Raw genomic sequence first — 24,557 nt, forward strand, 5'->3', positions numbered from 1 at the left:
GGGCCGAGGAGAAGGCACAGGAGAGGGCTCCCTGCTTGTGACCGGGTTCCCCGAGCAGGGGACGGCGCCGCCGGTAACACGGAAAACACACCAGGGGATGATGGCACAAAACAAGGACCAGAATCAGCGGCAGAGGAACCATCCGGAGTGGAGTGTAATCCACTAAAAGCTTTATGGAGTAATAAATATTTGTTCTTTAAGCAGTCTTTAAGATGTCACAAGATACTGTTGTTTCTGCGGCAACAGAGGGACGCCGCTACCCGTCTGGAAGGCCAGGCCTGAGCACCAACCCGAAGGCGATCTTGTTTTCCTTCAGGGCAAACCGCTCGGAGAAGATTTCTTAAGGAGTGGATGTATCAACTGGGTTTTTAAAAAATGCAACAAACAGCATGGACTTACCCTCAAATGGTCCACAGTGGAATCGTGAATCGGATGCGACCTACGGCGGTGGTGGTGCTACTATTAGGGTCCGGGGGCTGCAAGGGTCTCGCCTAAGCCCGAGAGGTGGAAGGCCCCACCGCCCGTACTTAGGAAATGACCAGGATCGCTGCGGGACGGCAACCCAAGTAAGTCTGTGCTTGTGGGTCTACTATCTGATCAATCGTTAACCCTTGAGTGGCCCTCGGCTCTCAAGCCGTCGGGAGCAATCCTGGAGGCGCTCGCACCGGACCGTTAGAAATTAGATGCAACATTTTCTGGGCGTCCAAAGGGATCCGCAGCTTTGGCAGATGGGGAAATTGGGGGTGGGCGGGTCGCGCTTTTTCTGACCGTTGCAAAAGAACCTCCGTTTTATTCCTCGACGACAACGCAATCGAACCTGTCAACCTCGCTGTCGTGCCACGTGGAGGGTCCGGATCAGGGTCTCCGCTAGCCTGTCTCCCCCCCCCACACCCCACCCTCAACTCCCGGGGGTCGGTGGGAGACAACAATCCGGGATGCGGGGGCCCGCAGGAAGGGGCTGTTGCAAGGGCACAGCTCCGTCGCGTTCACCCCCCCCCAAACCCGGAAAACGGCAGCGCAAAGACCCTCCCTCCGCAGGCACATGGGGCACCCAGGCGGAGGGCGCTCAGCATTCATTCCCCCGGAGCGGCTCCGAAAGCCATTCCCTTCCTCGCCCGGGCAGCGTTGTCTCCGTCTAGGGCCCGAGCGCCCACCCGCACCCGCAGCCCCGGCCGGGCAGAGCCGGCAGCATCCCCGGGCAGCGCGGCGGGCAGAGGAGGTACCTGGGCGCCGTGGGTCCCGAGCGCCTCCGGGGCGCATGGCAGCGCGACGCTTCGGTCCGCTCCGCCGCTCCGCCTCCGCTCGGCAGCTCCGCTCGAAACTTTTTGCTCGAGCCGCCGCCGCCGCTGCAGCCTCTGAGCGGCTCTGGGGGAGGGACCGGCGGGCTGCGTGGGGGCCCGCGGGAGGGCGCGGCGCGGCGGGGCGGGGAGGGCGCGGCAGGGACGAGACAGGACAGGGCGGCTTCCTCCGCGGAGCAGCAGGTGCGGAGCGGGAGCCGGAGGAGGGCCCCCAGACCGAGAGGCCATCGAGCCGGCCGCCCAAAGGTCCCTTTCGGCCCCCGATGCGGGTTTCCTCCGCCTGCTTCAGCTGAAGCCCCACTTTAAGGCAACAAACGAGGCAGCCTGAAGTCTCCCACCTCTCCCGCACCCCCGGACGCGGACTCGGGCGACCAGTTGCCCGTGACCATCCCTGCGCGCTGGGGCAGAAACCTGTGGGCGACCACGGCTCCGAGTGGAACCCCCTACCGCTGCGGGCTGCTCCGGTGCCACCTACTCTCCAGTTAGGTTTGCCTTTAGGATCGGAAGTCGCCTGCCCGGCTGGCAGCCTCCTCCTCTGCAGAGCCAGGGGTCACCGATAGCCATGGCCTTGCTGGGACTCGCTTTGATTTGACATATATGAAAAGCCTGGGGAGGAGAGGCAGGTCTCTCTCGCTTCAGCGTCAAGAGGATCCCTTTCAATACCATCCTCTGGCTGATGAAAGTGATGGATTATTATTGATCCCCCTTTCCCCGTTTCTACGGATCTGCCATACTCTGTGCCAAAAATGAGGCCTCTTCATGTGGCCTGCATTCTGGGAGGTGATTTTTGTTGTAGCCAAATGGATATCCCAGTTCTGCTGTAGGGCCTTGCCGGATTAATGTTGGAAAGCTTAATAAGTGCACACCGGTTGTATATGATTCACAACTTGAATTCTTCCTTCGAAAAAGGATTCCTAATGTGAGGGTATTGCACTGGGGAGGAGGTTGTTAATATTTTATTGCCAAAAATTTAAAACTTCATAGTGCATAAGCTGTGATTGTGAATTTTCCTTAATTTCAGCAACAAACAATGTATTTTTCTTATTTATCCACTACCTGATTTTCTATTTAGAACAGTACTGGCTCCTCTCCTTTGTGGTCACAATGAAAGGGTATCTCCTCCTTGAAACTCAATTACGAAAAGATATTGTCGCTACAGTCAACCTCTTTACCAGACGACTGGATGCTAGCTGTGCCAACGACAGTTTTTATAAAAGGGTTGAAGGTGGATGAGCCAAGAAATCCTAAGATAAAGTGCTGTGAGGCATTGTTGCAGTGAGAATTAGTAGACAGACAGATGAAGGAGAAACGCTGGTATGGAAGATTCGGCATGGCTTCTGAAAAGGGGAAGCCTGTCTCACCATCATTCAGGTCTTTCCTTAGACTGAATATCAACAAGTTATGTGAATAAATATGGGTGACCTTGTATACCTTGCCAAAGGGTTTTCTGTGTGAAAAACCAGCATGATTTTTTTTTATTTATTTTAATCCCCCCCCCCCATTTTCTTTCTCTTAGGAAAGGACCCAAGTGGCTTACATCATTAGAAGCTAACAGCATTTAAAGTTAACATAACAACAGCAAATCTAAAAATACTAAAAAGGATCAAAACCATACCACACTAAAGCAACACCAACACATTCAAAAACAGTAAGATACAAATAATAATTATTATTTATTTGACTTGTATACTGCCCATCTGGCTACAAGGCCACTCTGGGTGGTTAACTATCTGTTTAAAACTCTGCTACAGCTAATCAGTAAGAGAAAGCCTGCTAGAAGAGAATGGGCTTTGCCTGCTTGCAGAAGGACAGCAAAGATGGGGCCAGACTGGCTTCTTTTGGGAGGGCATCGCAGAATCTGGGAGCAGTGACGGAGAAGGCCCTCTTCTGTGTCCCGACCAAATAGACCGGTGAAGGTGAGTGGATCAAATGATGCCCTATTCAGATTGGATGTTTGTCCAATGCACAATTGGTAGTATTAAAGATGCAATTTTTTAAAAAGTGTGTTAAATGTGACAAGTCACATGACATGAAGTCTAGCTTCTTATCCCTCACCAAAGACTCTCGAATAAACTTGGTATAGTTAAGGGAGAAGGGGACAAATTCTTTCACAAATCAGTAACTAGTTGGAAATAGAGCAGTAGACAGACAGTTCTCACAAAGGAAGGAAATATACAAAATGTCTTCTCTGAAGGGACTGTATTTGGACCAGTGCTATTTAAGTTACTATGAAATGATCTGAGGGAAGATGAGAGCTGTGAGGGAGCCATGGTACGCAGCAGACATCAAATTACTCTGTTTACAACTCTTGTTGTCAGTGAACCCACCTCGTTGAATGCTCTGCATAACTCCCCACCCCCAATCCTCACACTAGGTTGCTCCCACAGATGCTATAAACTCCTTATTCTGTCTTTCAAAGACACCCACAGCCTTGCTCGTGTTTTCCTACAAGTAATCTCCCTGCTCTTCCTTCTGCTCCCTCAGAAGAAATTAGAGAAAGACTAATAGCAAAAATCAGAAACCAGGATATTTGGCATAAAATATCATCATTAAAGTGGAGATGGTGTGAGACAGAAGGCGAGAGGGATACCCCACTCGCCGGAGAGACATCCCTCCTCAACAGCAAAGCTAAGGAAGCGAGACCCAAGCCCGCACCAGAGCCAACAGCAAAACCTCAGCCAGAGACAGAAATAGAGGAGCTGACAGAAGAGATGCAGAAAGTGACGATGGGGGAGGCTCAGGAGGAAAAGGCGGGAAAGGAGAGGAAAAAGAGGGTGGAGTTTGAGGCAGGAACAGGGGAGGTAAAAAGGAGAGAGGAACAGTTGCAGCCTGGTTGGGAATGGGTGTGGAAGGAGGATCCCTGGACGGGGTTACGGGAGAAGTTAAGAGTACCCAAGGAAGAAGCGGATATATATAAGGAGAAAGGAGATTCCACCCAGACCCTCTTATTGAGGAGAAACTGAGGCGAGAGAGCGGAGAAGGAGACTGAGAGAGGCGAAAGAGAGAGTTGAGAGAGAAAGGAAAGATTAGAATGGAGAGTAAGAGAGATGAGGAGAAGGAGTTACAGGGAGGACCCTGGGAGGACCGAGACCCCAAGAGACAGATCCTGTGGAGTGATGACTGTGCCCTTGTTGGAAGGCTTGATGGGGCAGACCATAAGAGACTGGGTCGCTTCACATCTACGGGGACAATAGTTATGGAAATCCGTTCCTGAAGATTGGAAACCCCTTCCGGATCCATTGGCAGACAGAGAAAAGATTCACAATCATGTTACAGACACCTGTTTATTGTTAAATACACCAATAAATCTTTCACCTGTTTTGAAGCAACAAGAATCTGCTGATTTCTTTGAGCCGAACATGGAGCCAAAAGCCGAATCCTCACAGATGGGCAGGCCACACCCTGAGACAAGTAGATGGGCAGTGGAATAGAGCAATACAACAACGGTGACCTTGGATCAGAAGAAGGTGTAGGTAAAGGTTCCCCTCGACAACTTTTGTCCAGTCGTGTCCGACTCTAGGGGGCGGTGCTCATCCCCGTTTCCAAGCCGTAGAGCCAGCGTTTGTCTAAAGACAGTTTCCGTGGTCACGTGGCCAGTGCGACTAGACACAGAACGCCCTTACCTTCTCACCAAGGTGGTCCCTATTTATCTACTCGCATTTACATGATTTCGAATTGCTAGGTTGGCAGGAGCTGGGGCAAGCGATGGGAGCTCACTCCGTCGTGTGGATTCGATCTTACGACTGCTTGGTCTTCTGACCCTGCAGCACTGAGGCTTCTGCAGTTTAACCCGCAGCGCCAGGTGTTAGAACATTGCAAAAAATGTGTGGAAGCAGAAAGGAGAGGCCTATACCTGGCGGTGGATGTCAAAAGGGCTAATGAAGAAGAACGCATCTTTGTGTGACCATGTTAGTGTTCAAATCCCAATGTAATTAAGTCTAAATATCTGTAATTCATAAATTAGGGAAAACAAAAGTTCTAAATTAACTGGAAAGAGGAAAATCTTGGCCTATAGCTATAATATAAGTTAAATACTCTGTTTCTGTTCTTCTTCTGATATGTGGTATAAACCTAGACCACAGCAGTGGTGAGAATTATCACCATGCACACTCCTTTACAGTGATCTATCAGTAATGCTGATCAAGTGTGACAGGCAGTTGATATTTCACTGGGTGGGGAATATAACTGTAACCAATGGAAGCACTTGTATATGATCAATATGTTATAACATAGGATGAGATGTTTTGGGAAGAATAATTCCACTATTTTCATGCAAGACATCCTGCGACATTTCCTTGTAGGATATACAATAAGTTAAGGAAAACAAATTTTCCATTATTGATTGACACCAATACTAGAGGCCTTACAAGCTAGCTTTATATTTTATGGGCCAAAATCCTGTTGCTTAGCCCAATGAATCACACTAGAGTAGGGCCATTCAATCAGTGGAAATGTAATGAGTCAACTCTGTAAGGTCAGTTGATTCAAACAGGCCTACTCTGTAACTTGCTTTAGCATAGTAAGATGCAGTTGTGGCCCTTGGGCCACACTTTGCCCAGGTCTGAGACTCATTTCAATCAATGGAGCTTACAGAAGAGTTGACTCACCAAATCCCTACTGAGTCTGATACAATTGATTGTGCTGAGCAACCGGCTTTTGGCCCTTGTGAGATCTGAGAGTCAGAGACTACACAAAGGTCTACGTGAAGAATACACTGACCAAATTATTTTGACTGGAGAAAAATACTTATGGTATGTAACTCAGTTAAAGTTAAATTGGACTTAATAGCGTTAGATATGATTCTTGTTGCTATTTTAGGATCTTTTCCAGTGATATAGCTCATGTAAGCTGTTTGATTAAGGAAATGATAGGCTGAGTACCCATCTAAGGTCAAATAATCCTAAAACAGTGTTGTGGTGTTGTCTCAAAGATCCAGTTAATAATACAGGCTGGAGGGAACTGAAAGCCTGCTTGTGGCAATCAAAATGCACATAGCAGTTAACCAGATAAATGATTATTTACCCCATTTCTCTCTGCACTTATGTATTTATCCTATGTATAAATCTTTCCTCTTCCTCTGTTCTTTTTTCCTGCGCTGATTTTTAGATTAGAAGCTCCTTGGAACAAGGACCACGCACCTCACATTTGTACAGTGATGAAAATTGATGAAAAATTACCAGCAATAAGTTGAAAACCAGAGTGGAATGTCCTTCATAATAATTGGGTGCAGATTTGTTCAATATAAGTAATACTATTTTTCATTACTGCATATTTGTTCAGCATAAGTAATACTAAAATAATGCACAGCTGAGGCTGAAAATCAGAAATTCACTGATGGGAACAGAACTGGCAGTGACTAACTGGGAAGAAGACATTGGGATTGTAGCTCAATGAACATGTCAACTCAGTGTTGTAGCAGTGGTGAAGAAAGCAAATTCTATGCAAATCTGAAACATGATAAAAGACGGAGTCACAATTTTGGGAGGTGAATAACAAGTGCAGGGGAAAGAAAAACAACTCAAGTCCTCTCTTTTCCTCATCCCCTTATATAATAGAGAGTAAGCATGTGGATAGGTGGAGAGGAGAAGCTCAGGGGCAGAACAAAGGCTTTGCCTTCAGAACGCTCCAGGTTCAGTCCTCTCCTTATCTCCAAGTTTGTTGCTGTTATGTGCCTTCAAGTCAGAATTGATTTATAACGACCCTAAATGGGCTTACAAGGTGAGCTATTTAAGAAGTGGTTTTACCAGTGTTACACTCTCAGGTGAGTTTGCAAGGCTGGGTGGGGATTTGAACCCAGGCCTCCTGAGTCCCAGTCCAGTACTCTATCCACTCCACTATAGTTGGTATCTCCCCATCTTCAAGTAGGGTTGGGGGAAAAATCCTGCCTGATACTCAAAAGAGGGTCTTCCAGTCAGAATTGACAGAAATAGGCTAGGTTAGTGGTTCCCAACCTTGGTTCCCCAGATATTCTTGGCTAAAACTCCCAGAAGCCTTTAACACCACCTCTGCTGGCCAGTATTTCTGGGAGTTGTAGTCCAGAACATCTGGGGAACCAAGGTTGGGAACCACTGGGCTAGATCAGTGGTCCCCAACCTTGGGCCTCCAGATGTTCTTGGACCACAACTCCCAGAAGCCTTCACCACCACCTCTGCTGGCCAGGATTTCTGGGAGTTGAAGTCCAAGAACAACTGGAGGCCCAAGGTTGGGGATCACTGGGCTAGATGAGCCAAGGATTTGACTTAGTAAAAGTCAGCCTCTGAGTTTTTCTACCTTGCTACGGGTGAATGTGGAAGTGTGTCTAAAAGTGTGTGTATGTGTGCAAAAAAAGAGTGTGATTTTGCAATGAGGGTTTATTCATGTGTGGGAATGTGTGAGCAGATGCTTGTATGTGAATGGAGTGTTTTTTGTGGTAGCCAACTTGTTACCAAGAGAGACTTAAAACTGTCTACTGGCTGAGCAAGGTTGTTGACACATCTCTTTTTTTCAGCTGCAGATCCAGTGATTCTGGAATTACATCAAGTGACAGAGATTTGTCTCTTCTCTAATGGCCATGTTTAAATTCCTGGGATGCACAGATGTAATTTGTCTTGTTGAGTGTCTGCTTCCCTGTCCTTTCCTTACTTGATGTACCATATGAAATCAAGCCAGTGGCCAACATCCCTAAAAACTATAAGGATGCAGTCTTGCCAGGGGCATGCTCTTGCTGGATGAAGTCCAAAATATCCACTTCTGAGAGCACAGGTGATCAGTGAAAGCAGAGGAAACCACCCCCAGAGACCCACTGCAGTCCCTAGAGATGTCTAGAGACTGTTCCACACTGGACTATAGCCTTCTGACATTCACATGCAACTCTAGGCTACTTTCCAATTCTACGGCCATTGACCCAGTTCCAAGCTCTATGGCTCCCCAAAATTTTCCTGATGGTGGCCAAAAAGCCAAAAACAAAACAAAACAAAAAAAAGGAGGTAAGAGAGAACTGTCTGCCAGCAGAGAGTGATAAGTGGTTCAGCATCTCAAACACAGTGTGTATATCAAAAGGAAAAACAAATAAACTCTTGGCAAGAAATTTTATTGGAAATATATGGGTCTTTCTTGCAGCATTTTATGGAAAAGAGTTGCAGAGTGCATAGCAAAGCACAATATGCTACCTACAGTGGACCCTTGACTTATAGACGGCTTGACTTACAGACTTTTTGAGTTACAGACTTCTCTGGCCGCAAAATTTAGGTTTGACTTGCAGCCTGAGAATTGACCTACAGACCAGAAAAAAACCAAAATGGAACAAAAACGGCCTGTTACGGGATTAATCGGTTTTCAATGCACTGTAGGTCAATGGAGACTTGACCTACAGACTTTTTGACCTGCAGCCACCGGTCCAATACGGATTAATTCCGTAAGTCAAGGGTCCACTGTATATACTGCCCCATAGTGCTCTCTGGGCAGCCCACAGTTTAATTATGCAGGCAAGTTCCCCTGTCCCTCTGTGAGCTGGGTACTTAATGTAGTGACCTTGGAAAGATAGAAGGCTGAGTCAGCCAGGAGCCAGCTACCTGACCCTGGGATTGAACTCAGGTTGTGATCACACTCTTTGCTGCAGTACTGCAGTTTAACCACTGTGTCATGAGGTTCCTTATCTTTTGGTTTTTCTGCATTCAGAAAACCAAGAGATGGAAAGGCGTGTTAGTTCTTGTCAAACATCTGAAGGCCACATGGAATCTGTGGTGGAAGGCTACAATTTGCCTGTCCCTGGCTAAATGGTCACTTGGAGACAGGCATGACTGGTTCATGCAACCCTCGGCACGCACACCTCTGCTAAGATATATTGCCATGTTTTGCTGGAGGTCCACATTGGCTATATTGATTAATCTAGAATAGCAACAAAATATAGATCAGCTCCAGTTCACCCCTTACCTACTTTCTCCAGCCAGCCACAGCTCTAAACATCTGATTCTGTATTATATCAAACACTGGAGAGAGGGACACTGGAATGTGGGTTTGGGTGGCTAGAGGGCTGGGCCGGGCCTTGGATTGAGATCTAGTCCCAACCTAGTCACAAGGCTCCCTCAGTGACATTGGGCCAATTTGTTTTCCAGATTGACCTACCTTACAGCATTGTTATGATGAGCAGAAACTGAGAGAGGGAGAGGTGTGTGGAGCTTATTCCTTTGCATTCAGCAGCTTCAAAGTATTCAGGGTGGATCTCAGAGTTCAGTATTCAAAGCAGGCCGATATTCAAGGCATGAACAACCTAGCTGATATGGCAAAATATCTGTGGAAGAGATTCTTCAGTCTTGAATTCAAGAACAGGAAGTGCTATGACTTGAACTTCCTTGTTGGCCGCAGACCCTTTTTTCTCCTCACACCTAATTTTCTCAGAAAGCCATTCTAAGAGATGCCATAAAATAAGCAAAAGAGTCACTAGATTTTTTTCCCCCAAATGTCCACACCAGCTTTTTCTAAATGCTTGTCTTTAATAAGAAATACCATATTGTCTCCCTGAGCCTTCTTTTTCAGCTACTCCCCCCCCACCCCCCGTAATTGGATAGAGCGATTACAATCACACTCTAAACTAGATCTTGCAGATGAGCCTGTCAATAGAAAGGGAGCAGCTTATCACATTAGCCTCTGAAATAGAGACCACAAATTCCACCTACAGCTGGCAAGTTAGCAAATGAGAGTATTAGAAGGAGCGTAAGAAAAACCGGGGCCTAGACAAGAACTTGGCCACCCCCACCCTTTCCTGCCACCTGCCAAAGGAAGCTTGTTCATGCCTTTTTTAAAAAAAAAAATAATCTCTCAACATAGTGCCCTTTCCCCTCCGCCAGCCTTCAGGGAAAGGAACATGCATTGACTGTGGCAGTGTGAAGTCAACTGACAAGCTCTCAGAGACAGTGTTACTTCTCAGTTGCAAATAAGGCTTCAAGTTGGGGTTCAGAATACCTGCCTCCTTTAGAGAGAAACATGCGGAGGAAAAGTCTCGGGAGAAAGCTGTGCTTCCCGGAGAATGGCTGCAAAGGGCAGTCTCTCTGCCTGAATGTCTGGGGAGTGGGAGTGTTTTCATGTGAGGACATGTCTAAGTGGCTTCCAGATTACTCAGCAGCCCTGAGAGACCAAGCAAGCCATCACAAGGATGTTGAGGGCTAAAGGAAGGAATACAAGCATGCTTGATAGGAAAGAGTGCTTTAGAAAAACACCATCTCCTGTTGCTTGTGACCTTCCTCCAAATTTGACTGAGAGAGAAAACACAGGAGATGCCATTATCAAACTGATGTCGTTTGAAAGGCTGCTTCCAGAGGGTGGCTTTACCTCACGGCAAATCAAATCCTGGCATTGCATGTCACAATTGTGTTTTGGGTTGTTCTTTAATCCTTTTAATTCAGTGGTCATAATATTGTGCCATTTTTGCTAAGTGCCATGAAGTAGTGTTAGGAAATGGGAAGCATGCTAAATTGTGAAAAGACAAATTACAGAAGCACACATCCAGCTCTTAAACAGAACATGAGGCAGTTTGTGGATTAAATTCTCAAGATGAATCCCTCGTGTCGCTAAAGAGCATTTGACCCTTCATCCTGGGCATGGCCAACGACCGTGCTGGTTGAGGGACTCTGGGAATTGTAAACCCCCAAAATTAACTGGTCTGGGAGCCTATGAGGCACCAGACTTCTTCAAGATCTGGTTAATGGCTGTGTGCAAGGCAACTTGAACACCCCACAAATGGAAGGAAGGTGGGTATAAGCAAAATTAAAACAGAAGTCCTTAAAAATATAGTGGAAAGCTAGCACCATTTAATGGCTCGAATGTAGAAGAGCCAGGTTCAAATACCCGCTTGTCCTCACAAAGTTCTCAGTGAATTAATTACCTTGAGTGATTCCTGCCTTTCAGCCTAAACTCTCACAGAAATGTTACGAGGGTAGAATATAGAAGGGGTGGGCAGATGAAAGAGCCATTTACAACACCCTGGGGTCCTTGGTGCCAAAGTGGGAGCCGGTAAATGTAATAAATCAATTAACAATAAATAGAATGGTATGGTGTCGAGGACACTAGTTAACACTTCTAAGGGGCCAAGGCTGCAAAAGTTGTTTGTACAGATGCCTCCTGCTCGGTCAGGGAACTAAATTTAGGCCAGCCCAAGCTCATGCTTGCTTGTTGCAAATTAAACAGGGTTGCAGCTTCTGAGCACAGATCCTGGCTTCCAGGAGATGCTCCGCTGGCGTTTTTGTTTGCTCAAAAGAGTGGAAGAGACATGAAAACCACCCCCAGCTCCAAAATGGTCTCAGCTGCTGTTCCTCTTAGAAGCAGGGTGAACAGAAAGAAATGCTCCAGAAGCCTAGGGGGGTCTGGAAGAGTGCAGGGCGGGCAGAGGCAGAAAGAGAGAAAACAGAGGGGAAGAGGGACACCCAGACCATTTGAGAGGCACCAAGCACACGTTAAAGGGCAAGAGATCCAAACTGGGCATAGAGCTGGATAGGGAATGGGGTCAAAGGCCTATGTATGCAAGCCCACATTCTCCTACGAATCAGACATGCCTGCTCTCTTGGGCTTAGAGTTCATTGGCTCTGCCTGCCCTCTCCCTCCCTCCCTCCCTCCCCTCCTCCCCCAACTTTTTGTTTTCACCCAGCCTGCCAGACACTGGTCCTTGTTGGGAGAAGATAGACTGGAGGGTAAATACCTCGCTGCCCGCTATTCCCCTCTTTTCTCCCTACGGCGCCACCTGCTGGAATACTCACAGATTACCATAGCAAGGATTTTGTTTGTCTTTCTATGTGCCCTCAGGCAACATCGGACTGGGAGTGACCCTAATAAAGTTGCTAGCTGGCTGGAGATCTCAGTGAGTTTGATACACAGAGGCTGGGAATTCGATTCTCCCCTGTGCATCCGGAGAGAATGACCCCAGAAGAAGCTGTGTACCTAGAAAACCCTGGAAAGGGTTGGAATCAATTTGATGGCACATAATTAATAGGACATTTTAAAAAATTGAATTTTTAAAGTGTGGCCTAGCCTTTGCCAGCCTGCAGTGGTTTCCATGGCTGAGCAAGAATCTGAACTCAGGATGACTGGGTCACTCTGCCCATTGCACCACGCTAATTCTCAATGAGGAATTGATGTTCCTTAATTCCTGCCCTGTCTCCTAAACTCAGAGTCAGCCTTCCCATTAGGCAGAGCGAGGCAAGGCAGCAGATTTGGGGCACCTGTGTGTGTGTTGTTGTTGTTGTTGTTGGGGATTAAAACCTGGCTTGGGACTCCTACATTGCTTGATTTGGATGGGCAGGCAGGACCACACTTACTGCTCTACTTCAAGACACAAAGTGTCTTTGGCAGGTGCTGCTTAAGTACTGGTTCAAAATTGGGAAAGGAGTACGACAAGGCTGTATATTGCCCCTGGTTTATTTAACTTATATGCAGAATACATCATGCGAAAGGCTGGACTGGAGGAATCCCAAGCCGGAATTAAGATTGCCGGAAGAAATATCAACAACCTCCGATATGCAGATGATAGCACTCTGATGGCAGAAAGTGAGGAGAAATTAAAGAACCTTGTAATGAGGGTGAAAGAGGAGAGTGCAAAAAACGGTCTGAAACTCAACATCAAAAAAACTAAGATCATGGCCACTGGTCCCATCACCTCCTGGGAAATAGAAGGGGAAGATTTGGAGGCAGTGACAGATTTTACTTTCTTGGGCTCCATGATCACTGCAGATGGAGAAAGCAGCCACAAAATTAAAAGACGCTTGCTTCTTGGGAGGAAAGCAATGACAAACCTCGACAGCATCTTAAAAAGCAGAGACATCACCTTGCCGACAAAAGTCCGAATAGTCAAAGCTATAGTTTTTCCTGTAGTGATGTATGGAAGTGAGAGCTGGACCATAAAGAAAGCAGACCGCCGAAGAATTGATGCCTTTGAATTGTGGTGCTGGAGGAGGCTCTTGAGAGTCCCCTGGACTGCAAGGAGAACAAACCTATCAATTCTAAATGAAATCAACCCTGAGTGCTCACTGGAAGGACAGATCCAGAAGCTGAGGCTCCAATACTTTGGCCATCTCATGAGAAGAGAACACTCCTTGGAAAAGACCTTGATGTTAGGAAAGTGTGACGGCAAGAGGAGAAGGGGACGACAGATGATGAGATGGCTGGACAGTGTCTGCGAAGCAACCAACATGAAATTGACACAACTACGGGAAGCAGTGGAAGATAGGAGGGCCTGGCGTGCTCTGGTCCATGGGGTCACGAAGAGTCGGACACTACTAAACGAACGAACGCTTAAGTACACTTAGCTGCAATTGTCTAAATTACTTGATTCATAACCCAATGCACATATTTAAATATAGGATTATATACAGTGTACATAGCCCAGTATTGTTAATGCTGATTGGCACAGATAGTTTTTCTTTTCAGAATTTCAGACAGGATTCTTCTACCTGAAGACTCCGGGTATTTCCTAGCAGTCTCTCATCCAATCGATAACCAAGTGAAACTCTGCTTAGCTTCCAAAGTCAGATGAGCTTGGTGTGTTTAAAAAAATGGTGCAGCGGTTAATGTGTGAAAGTCTGCTGAACTGCTGCATTTGCAGCCGTGAGCAGGAGCCCACACTGAAGAACACCTCTCCTGGCTGACCAAGTGCATTACAGTATTTGCCAGCTGGCAGCAGGCGGGTTGTTTTGTGGTCAGTTCTTGTGACACAAACATTGCTGGGAGGAGGGGCAGTGGGTGTTCATGTGCCTTTGGGACTGTCAACTGATTAACGACAATTAACAGTTTTAATCAATCAGTGAAGCAATCTAATTGAAATGTCAATACACTGTATGTGTACATTACAGAGGTCTGACAAAGTACAATATGATGTGACTCTAAAGAAAAAGGCAGGTTCTTTCAAATATAATACTGTACAAGTAAAAAAAAACACAGGCTGGGCTTTTTTTTCTCATATCCTCTTTTTTGGTGGGGGAGGAATGAAAGAAAAATTTGACTTCTAGCAATGAATTGCTAGAAGTCAAATTTTCCTTTCATTCCTCCCCCACCAAAAAAAAGAGGATATAAAAAAGCCTGTTAAATGAGTACAGCAAAATAGCTTTTAAAAGGTAAATAAGTCCAAGGTCCAGAAGCACTGTGGAAATAGAGTTATAAAAGATGCATGGATACTAGCCAACACTAAACACCTCTAGTTATAGGCTGTTTCAATGAAAATAGCATGTGATTGAGGGAAAAATCCTTTTACACACTTACTAGGTAACAAGTCGTATTGGATAAAGTTGGACTTAAATACAAGATCACCCTGTAATTCCATCAAAAACATGGGACCAAAAGTTTGAGTTTTTTCACCCTCAAATATCTGTTTGGAACAAAAGCCTCAATGAATGGCTGATGAAACTCTTTTAAAAATTAGCAGAAAAAAGGGAAAGGCAAGTGGATAGAAATGGCTCTGAATTCTAAAGGTACTTTTAAGAAACTGGCATATAGGGATAAAGAAAACTTTTAAAAATAATTGGTGCAAAGAAATAGAGGGAAACAACAAGAAAGGACAAACAAGAGATCTTTTATGCGAAATCCAAGAAATCATTAGGAAATTCAAACCAAGTTGAGAGATGCTGGAAAATCACTGGGAAGCATATTATTAGATCAGGATAAAATAAAAATGGAAACAATGTACTAAATAGCTATACTGAAAAGATGCAAGGATGACATATTACCTTAAAGAAGACTCCTTTGATGAAGAACCGAAAAAATCCTAACAAAAATATGACAACAGATTTGGAAAACACAACAGTGGCTCACAGACTGGAAACAATAATATATTTTCCAGTCCCAAAGAATAGAGATGGCAAATTTGTTGTAACCACAGTATTAATTTCCCATACAAGCAAAAGATATTTACGATTTTACAACACTTTTCATCATACATAGAGTGAGAAGTGTTGTAGCTGGGTTCAGAAAAAGCAGAAGCACTAGAAATCATATTGCAAACGTATGTTGGCTACTGAAGTGTACTGAAGAATTTCATAAGAAAATCAGTTTGTGATTTATAGATGAATCAAAAATATTGACTGTACAGATAATGAAAAGCTATTAAGAGGAAATTCTAAAGGCACAATTACAACAAATTCCAACAAGCAAAAAAGGTGGAAGACGAAAGTAAAAAGACCAATATTCCTTCACAAAAAGTTCACAGGTGATCTGAAAACAAAAAAAGGACACAGATAGGAAGTGGAAGGAAAGCAAGGTCAGTAAGGAAGCGTACAAACTCGTAGCAAAGAATTGCAAGGATGGTGTTAGGAAGCCAAAGCCAAGAATGAGCTGAGGTTAGCAAGAGATGCTAAATGCAATTAAAAAAAACATTCTTCTGTTACATGTGTAGCAAAAGACAGAGAGAAGAAATGGTGGCTCAACTACTTAGTAGGGATGGAAAACTATAACAGAGGACAAAGAAAAGGCAGAAGTGCTCAATTTCTACTTTAGCTCAGCTTTCTCCTCCAAAAGAGTCTATGAGCTTCCCGGTAAATGTGAAGTACACATTTAGGGGGCAAGATTGTTGCTTGAGATTGATAGAATAATAGTCAATGAATACTTAATTACTTTGAACAAGTTCAAATCTCATGAGCCCAAACAGCTGCATCCAAGAGAATTGAAGGAATTGGCTGATGAATTCTCAGAACCACTCTGTTATTTTCTTGAAATCATGGAAGAGGAAATGCCAGATGAATGAATGAAGATTAATGTTATTTGTATTTTCAAAAAGGGAAAAAGGAGGAATCTGGGAACTACAACCCGGTGAGCCTGGCATCAATCCTAGGGAAAATTTGAGTCAGTCTGCAGAACTGATCTTAGCTCATTTTTTAAACCAGGTAACCTCTCTGATAGCCAGTGGGAGTACTGATGATGTAATACTGTATACCTTGACTTCAGTGAAGCTTTTATCAAAGTGCCCCACAATATTCTGATTAGCAAGCTAAACAGGTGTGGGCTGGATAGAACAACTATCTGATGGATCCATAGCTACCTACAGAATCATACTCAAAGAGTGCTTCTTAATGGCTCCTTCTCAAAGTGGGAAGAAGTAATAAGTGGGGTACCACAAGGCTCAGTCCTAGGGGCAGAGCTCTTCAAAATTTTAATTAATGACTGAGGGAGTGCGGGGAATGCTTATCAGATTTGCAGATGACATAAATTTGGGTGAAATAACTATACCCTAGAAGACAAAAAAATTCAAGGATATCTTGATAGGCTTGAGCAATGAGCTGAAAACAACTAAATGACATTTAACAAAGATAAGTGTGAGGTTCTACACCTAGGAAAAAGAAGCCAATTGCAGTTACTGTATAAGATACTTGGCTCAGTGATACTACATGTGAAAAGGATCTTGGAATTGTAGAGTATTATAAAACCTTCAAAAATTATTATCCCAAAATTAAAGGATTTATACAATGGTATATTAAATGGAGAAGAAATTTCTCAGTCCTGGAAGGAATCATTAATGGTTTTAATTTTAAAATCAGGTAAAACCTTATATATATTTGGAATCTTACAGGCCAATTTCACTGATAAATCAAGATGCTAAAATATTTACGGCAATTTTGGCAGCAAGATTAGACAATTTTATTGGGAAATATATTGAAAAAGATCAAAATGGATTAATACAAGGTAGACAGATGTCAGATACAATGAGAAAGGTGCTTAATCTAATGCACCTGGCGAAAGAATCAAAATGTAAAGCACGAGTGGTATCCCTAGATATTTTTAAAGCCTTTGATTCAGTTGAATGGGATGCATTAAAAATCATGATTAAACAGATGGGATTTGGCACCCATTTCAGACAAATAATCCAACAACTACCGTATAGTCACAGAACTGTGCAAAAATAATAAATGATGGTATGACAGAATCAATATTTCTAGGCTGAGGAATGAGACAGGGCTGCCCCTTATCTCCAATTCTATTTACACAGATAATAGAAGTAATCAGAAATGATAGTTCAATTGAAAGTGTAGATACCAGAGAGAAGGAGAAAATAAATCTCTTTGCAGATAAGACATTATTAATAATTAAAAACCCAAAATATATATTACAGAAAATCAGAACACATTTAAATTTATTTGAAGAAATAACTGGTTTGAAAGTGAACTGGGAGAGTTCTGAATGTATTTTATTAAATAATTCAGAAGTAGATAAGAAGGAATTGAAAAGAGAATTTAAAGAATACAGGGTGTAATTAAATACTTTGGAATTTATGTTACTTGGAATTTACAAGAAATAATTAAATTAAATATGGACAAATTGAAGAAAGAAATTAACAAACAGATAAATCAGTATCAAAATTTAAAATTGTCATGATTTGGTAGAACAGCATTATGTAAAATGAAGATTATCCCTAAATTTAACTTTGTATTTTGGATGCTCCCAATAAAGATTGGAGAAATATATTTGAAAGATTGGCAGAAGCTGAGGAATAATTATTGTAATTGAAACAAGTGAACAAGGATCAATAAGAGGCTACAGTATATTCCACAAAAAGAGGGGGGGGCTTGGATTACCTAATATTAAATTATATTACATCACAAATCAGCTTAGACATTTACCATATACTATAGTACAGCACTCCCCAACCTTTTTCTGTCTGCGGACCAGCTGGGGAAGGTGGGGCACCCCATGCTTGTGCACATGCACAAACGAGTGCGCATGCGCTCACTCATGCACATGCGCAAAAGGTGGCATGGCACTTGTGGAGGCATTAGAGGCATTCAAAGAAAATTAGACAGCTATCTATCAGATATATTTAAACTTGGATTCCTGCACTAAGCAAGTGGTTGGAGTCAATAGCTTTAGAGGCCACTTCTAACTCCATTATTCTGTTTCTATGCTTCTAAACAAAACATGTGTACAACAACATTTGTTTGCTCTTATGTAGAGATGGGCATGAACTGCAATTTGATGATTCAGCATGGTTTGGCTGTTAGACCACACAGCTGTTCTGCAGGCCTCCCAGTTTCCTATGGCCCATGTCCTCCACCGAGCACCCACTCAGAAGCAGCACCTGGAGGAGGCAGGGCTAGAAAATTGCAACACTGCCTCTGGGTGGCTGCCTGCCAGACGAAGCAGGGCAAAGGAAGCAGGGGCACCTGCAGAACACATGTGCAGCTGAACAGCCAAACTGTGCCAAGCTGCCAAAATATGGTTCATGCCCATCTCTACCTTTATGTGCAAATTATAGTCCAGACAAAGGTAAGGTCTACTGTTAGGACAGAATATGGAGAAACAGAGTGGTTTTCCATTGATAAAGATGTCAAATCTTTCTTTATTCGTATCAGAGCATTGCACAATTTAAATTACAGATGTATATAAAATATAGATTAAAAAGTAAAAACAAACTAAAATGTTAGAAATTATTGTCGTTTTGGCCAATGCTTCACTTCCAAAAGTTTTGCACTGCACACTTCCTGATGAGGTGGCAGGTGAGGGTATATTTTATCTCTCTTTCTGCTGAATGCCTGTGCATAACATATAAGATTCAATTTCAGATGAAGCAGGAGTGAGAAAAGAAAATCAATAATTTAAAATATGCACAAGTCACCATATGGCCGGCAATAAATAGCAAAGACTTGAAATGACTTCTGGGAAAGGACCAAGAACAGCCTACAGAAGCATGAACAGAGCAGAAAACTAATGACAGAGTTGCGGTATTACCAGGATGCACCAGGTGGTGCTAACCAAAAGAACTTCCCTGAGAGATGAAGACGCCAAGCAATAAAGCAGTGTTGATAGCAGAATAGTTGTATTATTTACAGGATATATACTTACATGTACAGCTTAGTCCTTGTTTCCAGTCCCAAAGTCATACACAGCAGTTTCCACAGAGTTCAATGCATAAATCAGAGTCAAAGTCCTTGTAAAGTAGTTCAGCAGTCATATACCATATGTTCAGTTCAGTAGCCAGAGTTCTTCTTCCAATATACAGCACGAAGACACAGCTTCTTCCAGGATACTCCAGCACAGCACCACGACGACAGCAATCCACAATGACACCAACCCACACCACAGAGTGTGTGTGCTAGGTCTGCTAGCTTTATCCAGGGTTATCCAATCCTAGGAATTCTTCCTCAGCTGTTACAATTAACTCAGCTGTATAAATTCTAGCTTTAGTTCTTTCTATAACAGTGATTCTGACAAATACTTATTGCATAGTACAAAACTTTATTTAACAATTCCACCAGGTTTAGCTCAAACCTGTCAGCTAAGAAGGCCAAAATAATAACTATATGAGAATTAGTGGCACTGCAGGTTAAACCGCTGAAGCCTCTGTGCTGCAAGGTCAGAAGACCTGCAGTAGTAAGATCGAATCCACATGACGGAGTGAGCCCCCATCACTTGTCCCTGGCTCCCGCCAACCTAGTGGTTCGAAAGCACGCAAAATGCAAAAATACGAGTAGATAAATAGGTACCACCTTGATAGGAAGGTAAACTGCATTCTGTGTCTAGTTACGCTGGTCACATGGCCATGGAGGATTGTCTGCGGACAAATGCTAGCTCTGTGAGTTGGAAATGGAGATGAGCACTGCTGCCTAGAGTCGGACACGACTGGACAAATTGTCAAGGGGAACCTTTACGTTTTAAAAATGTTGATGATGAAATGAATATTGTTAATATTGTTGTGCATTGTTAATATTTTTCATAAGTTGGTTCAGTCATCAACTGGAACTGGGCTGAGACTGAGAAGGGCAGTTATAAACTGACTAGAAAAGACTCTTAAGTATAAAGCATATATCACCCATACTACAGTATGGCTGTCCTACTTTCCCCCATACAGTGAAGAAAACAAACAGGAAACAACTTGATTCACTTGCCTTGTGGTTGGGAAGAACGCTTTAGAGTTTTACAGGTACCATTGATCAAGGGAAGGACAAATGAGTGAGTTCTAGATTAAATTGAGCATAAAACTTTCACTGGAGGCCAAAACACAAGACTCACCGGAAAAGGTAATCATAGTAGAAAACGTGGAAGGCAGTAGAAAAGAAGACAACCTAACACAAGATAGATTAACTCAATAAAGGAAGCCATGGTCTTTATTTAACATGGACCTGAGCAGGGCAGTTAATTATCAAGCCTTTTAGAGGTGATTGATTCATTATAATAATAACTATATGCCATCCAGTCTATTCTGATTTATGGTGACCCTTTCTATTGTATTCTAGGTATAACTATTTCAGAAGTGGTTTGCCATTCAGTGAATAATTCATAGGATCAATAGAAGTCCCAGGTGCCTTGATGGCAGATAATAACAGTTTTTTTAAAATTAGTTTAGCATCGTTCTTTCTAGCTTTGCACTATTACAAAGCAATTCTTACTGTTAAAAACAGTAGAGCTTAGAAAAACCATCTTTTCAACTACAGTTCCCAGAATCCTTCATGTAAGTGGCTGTGGTTTCTACACATTGTTGTCCTCAACAGCAACTTTTCCAAGGTCTAAGAATGAAAGCCATAATTGTTTCACTAGAAAGGGCTGGCGATCAATGGTTAAAAATGAATAAAAAGGTATTTTCTTTCCGATCACATCTAGTGCATTAGAGAGGAGAAATGGAAGTCTGTCCATGGCCTGCATGATGATAAGCCATTTAAAAGACCCAAGGCTATGGCTTGTCACCAGCTCCACCAATTAATTAGAAGAAAGATTTTGATCTATGAAAAACAGGTTAGTTGATGAATAAGCATTCTATTCAGTTACAGTCTTGCAGATTCCATTGCTGAAATGCTGCTGTGAATGCTTCTTATCTTTAAGAGTCACCCCACAACACAAGCTCAGGTGTAGATCACAGCTGGCTCTGCTTCCTTGTCATTCCCCCGTGTTGGCAAACAAAGGTCTGTTTAGCTTAGAACGGTTTCGCTTAGACCAAAGCTCAATAATTCTTCATTCCCTCCTGCTGGGATGAGATGCTGTTCTCGTGCACAACGTGAGGGTCCCCTGCTCTCCATCACCACCCTCAATCTGCTCCGTTGTGACATGTTCTCCGCCTGCCCCCTTGTACATACAATATCAAGCAATTGCTTTCCTCTCAAAATGATCACATTAGACCAAGGAAAGTTGTGCCACGCTCCTTAATCGGGCTGCTAGATGCCCTGCCCTGTTCATTCTCTGGGATGGAGGGAAGGATGTTCATGCCAGCCATTTGCTGGCCCTGCAGTTGTATCACTCAGGTCTAAAAACTTAACACTCTTTCAGCATACAACAAACAGAACATTTACAGGTCTGGACTTCTGTCTCTTGGGATTGTACAGCAGAGCCTCCCAGGAGTCAAACTATACGTGGCTTTCTCTCAGAAAGGTGTTGTGGCAAAGAAAGCTAGCAAGCCTCACTTCCACTGAGTTAGCAAGTACTGAGGGAAGCTAATTTCTGAGAGAAAGACATTTAAGGCCATAAGGATCATTTTGCTAGAGCTTTACCTTGGAAAAGTTACCTTTTTGGATTAATCTTCTAGGATCCTCTGACAAGACTGTACTGAATACCCATTAAATCCAACTCGGTTTCCAGTTGTGGTCAGCGAGACATGCCCAGAAAGATCACACACATGGAGCAAGATGGAGACTGTGTGGCAACTTGCCTTTCCAAAGACTTACCTGGGCTTGTTTGTGTTGCAGAAAAACTCATAAAGAGCATTGTGGCCCCTGAAAGACCAAGATGGCACGAGATAGCACAGATCAAGTCTATTTCATCAGTTGAAAAAGTGAATTTGATCTCTGAAAGCTCACACCACAATACATGTACAAATTGCCTCTGTTGAAGTGGACTCCTTCTCCATGAAAGTTTAGGCTCACTGTTGTTTATTCACTTCCTACCACTTGGACACCATCAGCAGCATTCTCCATTTGGAGGATCCATTGTTTTTAGCTATTAGGGTCCAGCTATTATTCCTCACTTGATCCTCCACACATTTATCTAAACAATTTTAAAAGCTTCTTGGATGTGTTCTGAAGGTGGTTTTTCCTAATGTTTCACCCAGTCTCTGTGGCCGGCATCTTCAGAGGACAGCAAACTGTGCTCTGGTGTAGTTTGGCTAGCGCGTGGAGTATTTATGGCTGTGAGATGGGATGATTGGTGTGTATTGTTGTGGGTGTATTGTTTTCTGTGGATGGGTGATTAGTGTGTTTTGTTGTGGGTGTACTGTTGTGAGAAGGAGATTGTCTGTCACTGTGGTTGATGGTAGTGATCCCCTTGACCTTGTGGTTGGGTAGAGTTCATGACCTTTTGCATGCTGTATTTTTGAGAGCTGGGAGCCAAGTTTTGTTGAGTTTCAAACTTTCCTCTTTTTTGTTGAAGTTTTTCTGGTGCTTGTGGATTTCAATGGCTTCCCTGTGCAGTCTGACATAATGATTGCTGGTGTTGTCCAGTATTTCAGTATTTTGAAATAGAATTTCATGTCCAGTTTGTTCTAGGGCATGTTCAGCTACTGCAGATTTTTCTGGTTGTTTTAGTCTGCAGTGTCTCTCATGTTCTTTAATTCTGGTTTGGATGCTTCGTTTTGTGGTTCCAATGTATACCTGGCCACAACTGCAAGGTATCCAGTATACTCCTGCAGTGGTGAGGGGGTCCCTTCTGTCCTTTGCTGACCATAACATTTGTTGTATTTTTGTGGTGGGCTTGAATACTGTTTTTAGGTTGTGTTTTTCCAGAAGTTTCCCCATGCGGTCTGTGACCCCTATGATGTATGGCAGAAATACTTTGTTTGTGGGTGGCTGTTTTTCTTCTTCAGTTCCGTGTTGTTTTCTTGGTTTGATGGCTCTTGTGATTTCATTTTTGGAGTAGCCACAACAACCATTGGGTCCCAGCCGTGAAAGCCTTCGTGAATACAATTTTAAAAGCCATCTGAACATCTTCTCTAGCAGTACAACCCTGTGCACTTCTGCTTGGAACTATGACCCACTGATGTTGTAGCTCTTTCTTCATCGTACGGTTTTAAATTCTGTCTTTCACATTTCTTTGAAGGCACCTCATAGATAAAATAGCTGTCAAAATATAACACCAGGATGTGTACAGATAAAACCAGCAATGTCTTGGGGTTTTCTTTTGGTTTTTCAGGAACCATGAACTACGAACTATAAGGCATCATTAAGCCATCAAAATCAAGGGAGGGGGAGGTGCTGTCAAAGAGTATGGGAGAACAGAACAGATTTTGCCCAGTGCTGGAAAGACAACAAGATTGATACCAGTTACGCTTAGGGTGGGAAGATACAGAAAATTCACATTCCCTGACAGCCAGCACAGCATCTCCAAAGGAACCCAAATAATGCTAGTCAAAGACTTAACTGGTGAACAGTTATGAGACAGTCTTTGGATAATTATCCTTTTCTTTCATTTTGTTAGCAATTTCATATCCCTCAGTCATGTCTCCCCCTCCAGTTCTCTTCTTTCCAAACGAAACCTCAAACAACAACGACCAGCTCTAGCTGACAGCTGTTACAAAATGCTAACCAAGTTCTGGATGTGGCATTTCTACCTTTTTATTGCTCACATAGACTGCTCATGCTGCACTCAGAAGAGCTGGCTGCTAGCATGCAAAGAGCAGTAGCTGGCCGGTGGCATCTATCCCATTCTCTCCTCCCCACTGTGTCCACGGGTTCTGGCTATGAGCCAAGGAAAGTCTAAAAGAGCATGATGGATGGGGACAGCCTGGCCTGGTGTTGTCACTGAGCCTTCCAGCAAGTGGAGATCTGCTCTGGGAGCCTCTTTAGTGAAAATTCCAGCAACAAATGTAAGAAAGGCATTAGCAAAAGAACAACAATGACATCTGCATTCTCATCTATTTATTTATTTATTTATTTGATTTATACCCCACTTATCTGGACTACCAGACCACTCTAGGCGGCTCTATCACTTTGAAAAGTGATATCATTATTCTCAACTAAAAAGAAAATATGATATAATTTCTATTAAAAATACATTATGTAATCTCAAAGGCTTGTTTTGTATCAGTACATATTGTATATTTATTAGTGATTTCCACCTTTCTTCCGGGGAACTTAAGATGGCTCTCCCTCATAAAAGAAGAACAAGTTGAGGAGTGTTGCCTGGGTCATGATCACCCAGTGAACTTCTTGTCTGGTTGAGGATTTGAAGCTGAGTCTCTCTAATCCTAGTAAGGGTCTCTAACCATTCCACCATATTGTTTTTCATACTAGAATGTGTATTGCTCTGTGATGAATATTCACAGGCATCCATGGAGACAATAGGCTTCCAAATGGCTTTGAATTCTTTTCTCCCAGATGACAAGATCGGTGCTAC

The 24,557-nt window shown here is 43.5% G+C and overlaps 1 protein-coding gene and 1 long non-coding RNA gene across 5 annotated transcripts in view; one reads left to right on the forward strand and one right to left on the reverse strand.

Moving 5' to 3' along the window:
- The window catches only part of GCGR (glucagon receptor), a 49,883-nt gene extending 48,506 nt beyond the window's left edge, over positions 1-1,377 (reverse strand). Inside the window, exon 1 of one of the 2 annotated variants that reach the window (XM_072990669.2) lies at positions 1,224-1,377. The gene's annotated coding sequence lies outside the window, so the exon portion shown is untranslated. Of the gene's footprint in view, positions 1-399; positions 538-1,223 lie in introns of those variants that run through there. The other variant, XM_020814215.3, reaches the window with a different exon arrangement.
- On the forward strand, positions 443-24,039 carry LOC110091311 (uncharacterized). Of its 3 annotated transcripts, none has more exons than XR_013541034.1 (5): positions 443-566; positions 2,815-2,946; positions 3,050-4,771; positions 6,405-6,543; positions 7,786-24,039. It is a non-coding gene; the product is annotated as an uncharacterized LOC110091311 (long non-coding RNA). The 3 variants fall into 3 exon arrangements; XR_013541036.1 differs by having other exon boundaries at positions 6,405-6,522; XR_013541035.1 differs by lacking the exon at positions 443-566 and adding an exon at positions 1,001-1,219.
- The last annotated feature ends 518 nt before the right edge of the window (positions 24,040-24,557 follow it).

The sequence above is a fragment of the Pogona vitticeps genome, chromosome 2, assembly GCF_051106095.1.
Source record: "Pogona vitticeps strain Pit_001003342236 chromosome 2, PviZW2.1, whole genome shotgun sequence".
Taxonomy (NCBI): domain Eukaryota; kingdom Metazoa; phylum Chordata; class Lepidosauria; order Squamata; family Agamidae; genus Pogona; species Pogona vitticeps.